Source organism: Megascapheus bottae, unplaced genomic scaffold, assembly GCF_031878675.1.
Source record: "Megascapheus bottae isolate mThoBot1 unplaced genomic scaffold, mThoBot2.hap1 HAP1_SCAFFOLD_45, whole genome shotgun sequence".
NCBI classification, from domain to species: Eukaryota; Metazoa; Chordata; class Mammalia; order Rodentia; family Geomyidae; genus Megascapheus; species Megascapheus bottae.
The window spans coordinates 121,611-131,495 of record NW_028327483.1 but is presented as its reverse complement, the minus strand read 5'-3'; positions in this window follow the sequence as shown (position 1 = coordinate 131,495).

The window sequence follows — 9,885 nt, the reverse complement described above, 5'->3', positions numbered from 1 at the left end:
CTGGCTGCTCTTTTTCTTCCTCCATAGTATCTGCAGGTTCAACTGTGTCACACATGGGGTTCAGAGCAAAAGGTATATCCACAGGATTCTAAACCTGTTTGGTAATTTCTACAGAAGGCCCATGCTTTCTGGAGTGCAGTGATGATTCTCTGTCTCCATCAGTCACCAGCTCCATTGGTGGGTTTTTCATCCGGAGTTCAGGATAAGCTCTTCCACGATGACCCAAACCTAAGAATGGAAATAGGGACAGAGTGGACAGAGTGGACTCTGAAAGTTGAAGTGTCACTCAACTTCCATGAGGATCTAATGGAGGAACCTGTAGAACTGGAGTTTGGACTGAACTCTGAGGAGGTGTAGGGTCTTTCTAATGAGTGCTTATTCCCGAGTCCTTTCAGAGGACAGACATTACCTGGCTGACACCACCCATAAAGGGCATTTTGCCAAGCTCTGTAGAAGTAAGGGCCAACCAATATCTAGACCACATGGGCTTCCTACTCACAGGCTCTGAGGCACCCACACCAGGACTTCTACTTTTTCTTGGTCTTACTGGTCGCACATTCCTCCAGCTGGTCAAAAAGTATGTGTTTAGAAGAGCAGGTCCAAAGCCGGCATGTGGAGCCTCATATAGAGCTTAAGTTGTGTCAGGGTGTGGCAGTTCTTGAACTCATAGAAATCACTGGGGTAGATGTCCATTCACATCTTATAGATGGAACACATGATGCTGTGGGCACATTCGGTACAAGGAAAGTGAGAGCCTTCTCTCTCCATCCTGAGCCTTCTACCAAAGCCCCTTTCTTGCAGGACTCTAATGCTGTGGCTGTCCTGCAGAGATGTGCACTTATGTGCTGGGAGGGGGGTAAGAGACACTCGAGAACAGGATGACTTTTACACCTCACTTCCAGAAGCTTCTGAGAGAGGCCTCTATGCATCTGTCCAAAGTAAACGCACCTTAAATTAACTAAGTAAATGCTCTAAATAAATGCTGTGAATAAAGAACTAAATGCTCATTCCTCTAATCTTAGCCACCCAGCAGGCTGAGCTCTGAAGATCACAGTGGAAAGCCAGTCTAGTCAGTAAAAGTCTAAAGGCACTTGTCTTCAATTAGGCAGCAAAAAGCCAGAACTTGACCTATGACTCAAATGGTACAGTGCTAATTTTTGAACACCAAAGGGATGGCATTTAGACCTGGGTTCAGGTTCAAGTGGCAGCACTGGACCACAGACCAAGATGTAAATGCTTTCAGGTCCTAACAGGCAAAGCTATCACAATCCCTCCCTGATGGCTCAAAAGTGATTCTGCCCCCAGCTTTTCCTCTGACTCCAGTATTTCACAGGCCTCCACCATTAGTACTGACACCTCATTTCTTACTGGGAAATGGGATTTCCTAGGATGTCACCTAGGTGAGGGCTGCAGTTGGGAGCCACTTACTCATGCCTGAAATCCAACTTCTCAATAAGCACACTGTTGAGACTCCAGTGGCTTGTGAGGGAAATGAAATGGCATGGTGTCCCAGTCATAAGAAAGTAGTTTGTGCACTTATATCATGCTTAGCTCCCCTGTGAACACCGCAGTGAACCAAACAGGCTCAGAGAGGAGCCAAGTATTCCAAGACTTGGCCAGGAGGGGTGAGCAAACCTGGGTTTGGAGGGGGAACACTCACTTTTTCAAGAGAATTTCCAGCAACTACTACATTGTCCTCCACTATTTGAAATTGTGCAGGAAGTTTCCCACATAAAAGAGATCACCTTTCTGGTAGGTAGGGATCAGCTTTGTCAGCAGCATCTCCAACAGGCCTTCCTCCAGGATCCATAGGTTACAAGGCTCATTCAGAGTCTGAGCTGACTTACCATCACACTATGTTGGCAAAACAGTGGATATTTCAAACGTATGAATGGGTCCACACTTCACACTGAGGAATTGGAATAGAGTAGATTGGAAATGACACCCTCTAATCTCAGCAGAGTCACTTGAAAGCACACAAGAAGGTTGTAGTGTGTGGGCAGGATGATGGGTTCAAATAGGTTTCCTCTCAATATACCTCATCTGAGTTGCCCTGGAGTTTCCTGGCTTTCTTCCTAGAGAAATGCCTGATATACTGGAATTTTGGCTTGACACTGATCCAGCATCTACTTCTTCAAGTGAGACATCCATATCTCTCATGCCTGAGATGCGAGTCTCCTGACCTTTGGCAACAGCACAGCAACATCTTTCTGGTTCCTGAGCCACAGGCCAAGGGAGCTGGCTATAGCTGGTTGTCACATACAGTGGCTTAGTTACCAGGGTTCCATATTCTGTTCCATTGTGAGGGAGGTAGGGTCACCTTTCAAGGCCCAATGACCAAAGCTCCTTGCTCACAGAAGACCTCCCCAAAGACATACTGGAGGGTGAATCTCCCTTCCCACCTCACATATGGATGTAGTAAACAGCACACCTTTTTGTTCAAATCCCAAGTCATTAACTATGCGTAAGTGCTAGCCTTTTCTCAGGCTCAAGGAGCCTTTCTTATGTAAGATCCAAACTTAACTCTCACTATTCCCCTTACCCTTCACAAGACATTTGCTTCACAGTGCCTTCTCAGCTTGCATTTTGCCTCTTGCACATTTTTTTTTGCTAGTCCTGGGACTTGACCTCAGAGCCTGACCATTGTTCTTAGGCTTTCTTTAGGCTATAGCTGTCCCACCACGCCACAGCACCATTTCCAGCGTTTTCTATGTATATGGTACTGAAGTATCAAACCGGAGTCTTTTTGTGTGGTAGCCAAGCACTCTACAAATAGATGAAACACCCAGGCCATCTTGCACATATTTTTCACTTCAATCTACTAGGACGTTGTTAGGTTTCTGTATCCTAATCTATTTTTCTTCCTGATGAATATCTGTGCTGTCATCTGTAAAAATGCAAGTGGGAAAATCACAGAAGCATTGGTGACATAAAAAAAGTCTTACAGACATAGATAAGTGTTCATTCTTTGTAGGAGAAAGGATATTTTGATATGATGATGACTATTTATAAATACTTTATCACGGTTTAGAGTTTGGCCCAGTGGTAGAGTGCTTGCTTAGCATCCATGAAGATCTAGGTTTGAGTCCTTAGTATCACACAGATATAAAAATCCATATGGCAATGTGGCTCAAGTGGCAGAGGGCTAGACTTGGGAAAAGCCAAGAGCAGTGCTCAGGCCCTGAGTTCAAGCCCCAGGAATGGCAGAAAAAACAAAAGAAAAGAAAAGAAAAGAAAAGAAAAGAAAAGAAAAGAAAAGAAATGTACTTTTTACAAGTTATTCGCTCACAGCATTTGCCTCTGAATTCTTCGCTTCTGCATCTTGTGACTTATCCCTTTCCCTCAATGTAGACAAGAAAAACAGATTTTATTACTTGCTATCCTGTTGTCCAATCTTTGGATATTAATTCAAAATACAGTATTGCCTGAGATATAGTGTGTGTGCATGTGTGTGTGTATCTGCCAATGTGTGCATGCACACATGTGTACAGGGTTTAGGGCTTACTCATAGGGCCTGTGTGATAACCCTCAGCATCTTTTCCTCAAAGGTATTGGTCTTTCACTTCTAGCTTATTATAGCTAATTGGAGTTGAGAGATTCACTCAATTTCTTGCCCTGTGCATTGGAACCCAGTGCTTGGTTCTCATATTGTTAATTGTAGCTATAGAGAAGGCTGAGGTCTGGGGATCCTCTTTAGAATCCAGCCCCTGAAAGAAAGTCACTGATAGAAATCTTTATCTTCAGTTAAGCACGAATATATAAGGCAAAAGTGGAACTGTGGCTCAGTTCCTCTTGTACTAGCCATGAGAAAATTAGTAATTGGCAGCACCTGGTCCCTGAGAGAAATCCTTAGCACTGGTTCAAAAAAAGAAAGAAAATAATGAAAAAAATTAAAACTTGCTGAGGAATCCATAAGGATAAACGTGCCTGTGAATAACCTTGTCATTTCAGATTCCCTCGAGAGCTTATGACTCTCTATATTTTATCAAGTTTTTTAAAGATATTTACATATTTTCTATCTTTCTTAAACAGAGATAGCCATCCACAGAACACAAACACAAACTCTCACACAGTATACCACCCATCCATAAGTGTCTGGCTATGTATATATGTATAGTCATATGTATTCATCTGTCTCTCTATACTAATATATAAATGCATAAACATATGTATTTAGACAAACAGGAAACATACATAGATAGGTCTCAGGCATTTCCAGATTTTGTGCAAGTCTTCTGAGTGCAACTTACCATTGTATTGTTTGTCAAGATAGAGTCCCTCTAACTTTTGGCCAGCTCCTTGTCCTTTGATACTTTTTTCTGCCGGTCCTGGGTTTTGAACGCTAGGCCTGGATGCTGTCACTGAGCTTGAGCTTCTTGCATTCAGTAGTTTATTGCAGATAAGAGTCTCATGGAGTTTCTGTCCTGGGCTGGCTTTGAATTGTGATCCTCAGATCTCAAACTGCTGAGTAGATAGGATGAGAGTCTTGAGCTACCAGTACCTGGGTCCTTTGCCTCTTTTACCCTTTTCATTGGCTCCACCACAGCCATGGTATCTACCTTCCTATGTTCTCTCCACCTACCCCCAGACAGGGGTCTGACAGATGCTTTCCACCCACTTATTCATGTCCTCCTCTGTATTGGCTGACAGCTAAGACATGCACTCACTTGTCTGGATGCCAAACACAAAGCCATGTGATTGTTTCTCAGTCTGGAACATCCTATCAGATTTATAGCACCACAGAGGGTCAGGTTGATGTTCCTCCAGGGCTTCTTAAATTGTTCTCATATTAATCCACAACACGTTTGTCATCACTTGTCCAGCTAATTCATGGACTAAACCAGCATTCCCTACAAACTTAGATCCCAATACCATGAGGACACTCAAGGGTGCATTAGGAGTGTGACCTGCAGGTGGATGTGAGCCTGTCTAACTTGAAGGGGATTTCTCCACCACAGGAAATGGAATACAAATTTAGAATCTGCTTTCATGAGGTGTCAATCTCTGGCAGATGTTCTTATCAAATGTGGCACTGCCTACTTCCAGCTTAAAACATGGGTTGATGACCCAGCATAACAGAGAATGTATTCACCCAGGCCCAACACATAGGCTGGGACCCTGAACTTTCAGGTAGCATTTGGCTTTGAAGGTCATGAGATCTTAGTCTACAAATGATGAGCCCCTCCCGTGAGGCATAGCAAACGGAGCCAAAGTGCAACCCAGTTAAGCACCAGATCAAGCTTCCCTTCTTCAGTAGGGTATGGTTTGAAAACTGTGCATAGCTTCTGTTTGAAGCCAGTCCAGAAAGGAAAGTCCATGAAACCATCATTTCCAGTTAACTGCCAAGAAAGCCAAAGATAGAGATGAAGCTCAAGAGAGGTAGAGAGCCATCTGAAAAGAATGGTTACACCCTGCAACATCCTCATTATCTGATCTTGAAACCATCTCTGCGTGCATCCCAGCATGCAGCCAGCATCTGGGGGTGACAGTGACCTCTGCGCCCATTGGCAATCTGCACTGTCTCTGACATCTGTAATGTGAACCTCATTCTGTTGGGTTTGTGAAGCAGTGTCAACACTGCAGAAGGAACCAACTGTGCCCTAACTCCCACTGTCCACTGGGGCCCCTAGAATTCCCCCATCTGCACCCCTCCTGTGGCTTCTGATCCTAGGGAGCCCTCCTGCCCTGTCCAACACTCACATGAAGTGCATATTTCTTCTCCTGGGGCAACTTCTCCACAGAGAGTACATGACATGCCCACTCTCCAGGCACGGGGAGATCCTGCCAAAGTAGCAAATCAGTGATAAGGACATAAAGTGATGAATAGAATTTTAGATCCTGATGGGAGACAGTCTGCAAAATCCAAGGGAGAATGGAATTGGAGGGGACCAGGGATCAGGATGTGGGCATGGAGCTTCCCTGCCAAGGGGGTGGGGGAAGTCACAGGCTGGGGGATGCACAGGATGATCCATGGTCCCTGTGCAGCTACTGGGTTACCCCCTTCTGCATCTCAGCCTTTGGCTTTGAGCTCTGTGATCGTCAAGATGTGCACAGTCTGCACTCTGGCTGGCAGAAGAAAGGACCCTGGGAATACAATTGTAGACCCTTTGTGACTGTAGGAAGGGGTAGGCTGGACACCCAGTCCAAGAGGATCTAAAACTGGAGTGGAGGGGTGTGCAAGGAGTGGGTGTGAGGGTTGTGGGCAGTCACAGTCACGGCAGAGGTGGCTCTGTCTGTGGGGTGAGTGCCTCCCTGCAGGCACAGCACTGGAGATATCAGAGATCCACATGAAAAGGAAAAGGTGGAAATGGCACTATGGTTCAAATGGTAGAGCATCAACCTTGAGCAAAAGAGCTCAGGGACGTACCCAGGACCTGAGTTCAAGCCTCATGACTGTAAAAGAAAAAGAACCAGGACTATGAGAGGGAACCTGGTACTCTCTTGGTCTAATCAGACACAAGAAGAAGCCGGGATAGGCTGTGGAAAAACACAGAGAACATCTTCCCCCAGCTCATCCTGTCCTGCATGCAGGGACAGCCATGTAACTAGGGCTACGGTGAGATCATCTTCACCCCTGTGCTGCCATCTGAATTGTAGGCCTCTGTCCTGGCATGGGGTGTCCTGATGGCTGAGCAGGTGCCCTAACCCTAGATGGAGAGCAGCCACTGACTGTGGTAGCTAAGGAGAGATTTGTTCCATAGCTATCAGGCCACCCAGCATGGGAGCCATAACCACCCCTCACCCAGGTAGAGGCCAATGGTTCTCCAGGTGCTAATAACATTGCCCCACCCCTAGCTCTGGGTACACGTGACATTCCCTCCACAAGGAGCAGGACAAAGTGAGGGATCAGGAAGCTGCCTATGGGCTTCAGATGATGGCCAGGCTGGCACTACAGATGGCCTCACTCTGTCACCACCTTCCCCTGCCTCCACCTTTCCTCCATCATGCCTCTCTACGTCCCACCCATTAACCTTGGAAACCAATGAACTGGGCTCTCATCATTCCTCTCATCTCTTCACCCACCTTGCCATGCGTCCATCCCTCTGTCACTTCCACCCCACACACATCCCACCACCAGCCACTCTGTAGCTTATGAGGATCCCAGAGGAAGCTCTTGGTGAAGGGCTTGTGACCACAAAACAGTTACTATCACCCGCTCCGGCCTGATCCACCACAGAATAAGAACAGCCAAGCAGGCACACACTGCAGCAGAGTTGCTCTGCTGCCACCCTGATTTCTTCATGGCCAGGACTTGGCTCTCCTCAGCCTCTCAGCTCAGTAACCAGAACATTGTGCTTTCACAGAGCCATGGCTTCCAGTCTCCATGGACACAATGACATCAAGGAGATGCCAACTTCCCCATCTCTATATACTTCTAACTATGGGATGGGAGCTGAGGTTCTCTTCTGTGACTCCATCCGCTAAGAGGCTCATGCAGATTTCTATCCTTTGCTCATCATGGTGACTCTTTGGTTAACAAGTCACTGCTGGGCTTCCAGTTCACCACGTATAGAACCCATACTCCAACACTTTTTTTAGAAGGACTGATGACTTTTAAATATTCTCTAGTTTTAAATTTCTAGTTCCTTCTCTCTTTTATTTATATATTTCCCTTCCTCACATACTTCCCTTTTTTTACCTTCCTTCTTTCATTCCTGGCCTTGAACTCAAGACCTGGAGCTTTTTCTTAGCTTTTCTTTGCTCAAGGTAGCACTCTAGCTCTTGAGCCACAGCTCTACTTCAATATTTGTTCTTACTCTAAACTGGGAGGAAGAGTCTCATGCATTTTTCCCTTTGCTGGGTTGGTTTTAAACCACAATACTAAGATCAGGATCCTGAATATGCCTTGGATTACAGGTATTATCTAATCAAAACAAATTCCTGATTTCTTTTTTAGACATAATTAGTTCCTTCAGGTGAGCCACCAGCCACTTATGCAAGAGCACTGCAGGATCCCAGCATTCATCTTGTCTCCAGTCTTATTCCATCCATCTCGCAATGGCCATCTAAAACACCCTGCTGCATGCCTGAATTCGCAAGGAATGTTCTCAACGCCATGAGAAGCCCCCTTAAGCTCTGCCTCAGATATGCCCAGCCCCCATCCCACTTCCACATGAGCATTTGTTTAGGAGAAATTCCTGAGTACATCATCATCTTTTCCTCACCATTCAAATTTCATCTTTGGAGTCATTTCTCCCAGACAAAGAGGAACATGATCCATGGTTTGATAGCAGCTCCAGCTTTATAGTCCCAGCCACCAACACCCCCCCATTACCCTGCCAGACACCTGAATTCAAGAACAATGTTTTCACTCCCCCTGACTCTTATCAAATGTTTTAACTTATACAGTGCATTAAGCTAATTTTACTAAATGGAATAAACACATGGCATCAAGCTTCAGAATCTTTGCACCTGAACTTTTAGTGAATAACAGACACACCAGCATTTCTGTAGCCAACAGAAATCTTAGCTTTGAGATTTCAGCATTCCTGGTATCCAAGTTTGGATGTGCTAACACTGCCCTTAATGGGGCACTTCAATCACACAATCCCACAACAATCAATGTCATTTGACATTCACTGGTAGGTGGTGCTAGGAAAAAGACTGATGTGCCAACTCCATGCTGGCTTGACCTATACCATCTTCAAACCTGGAGCAAGTGGGGCTCCTCTCTCCATGACACCTTTTGTGTACTACCCCAGGAGGACCTTTACCTTGAGACAAAATTATGAAGACTATCTCTACCAGCAAAGATTCCAGTGAGATGTGCCTACATGGATAAAGCTAAAATCTCATTAAAGTGAGGTTGTTGGCAGTGCTTGAGCCTTCACTCAGGGCCTGGGCACTAAGCATTTGTACTCAAGACTAGCCCTTTACCACTTGAGCCCAAACTCCATTCCCAGCTGTTTTTATTTTTGGTAGTAAGAATCTATCAGACTTTCCTGTTCTAGGTGACTTGGAACTTCCATACTCAGATCTCAGCCTCCTGACCAGCCTGGATTAAAAGTGTGGATCAGCCATGCCCCATACCTGACGACTTCTGCCAGCATATTTTTTTCCCAAAAATTGGAAGAGGAAGATGAGGGAGGGTTGGGCTCATCCTGCCCTGCATATGAAGGAGAGCATCAGCGCCTGAAATTCATTCCCTGTTGTAGGCTGCTGGAGGAAAGGAAGCAAATAGGCACAGGCTGGCAGCAGATGCCACAGAACAACTTGTGACCAAGACTCCCAGAGCAGACCTCAAAATCGATGACAGAGTTGGATCTACCCAGTAACAGAGGCAGTGGTGACACCTGAAACTGCGCGTTTGAGCCTTTGCTGCTAGTAAACAGGGCCACTTATATCTCAATGAGAAAGGTGAGATTTTGGTGGAGAAGGTGAGATTAAACATTATGTATCATGCAAGAAGACAGACTATAAGGGGTCTTTTATTATTCCAAGTGAAATTTTGGATTTCCTCTTCTGTTTCTTTAAAGAATGACATTGGGATATTGATGAATATTGCACTGAATTTGTAGATAGTCCTTATCAAGATTGCCATTTTTACAATATTACTTCTTCCAAAGCAGAAGCATAGGTTTTTGCATTTCCTCAGTTCTGCGTTAATTTCCTTCTCCAGGGTTTATAGTTCCATCAAAAAGGTGCTTTACATTCTAAGTTAATTCCTAGGTATTTTATTTTCTTTGATAGCAAAATGAGTTGCTATCCTGATTCTTGCTTCATTCCTCTCATTTGTTGGCATATAGGAAGGCAGTTGACATTGAGGGTTAATTTTATACCCTGCTACCTTACCAAAGTTTTATATCAGCTCAAGAAGCTTCGGAGTAGAGTCTATAGGGTTCTTTAAATACAGAATCATGTCATCTGTAAGGAGAGAAATTTCAG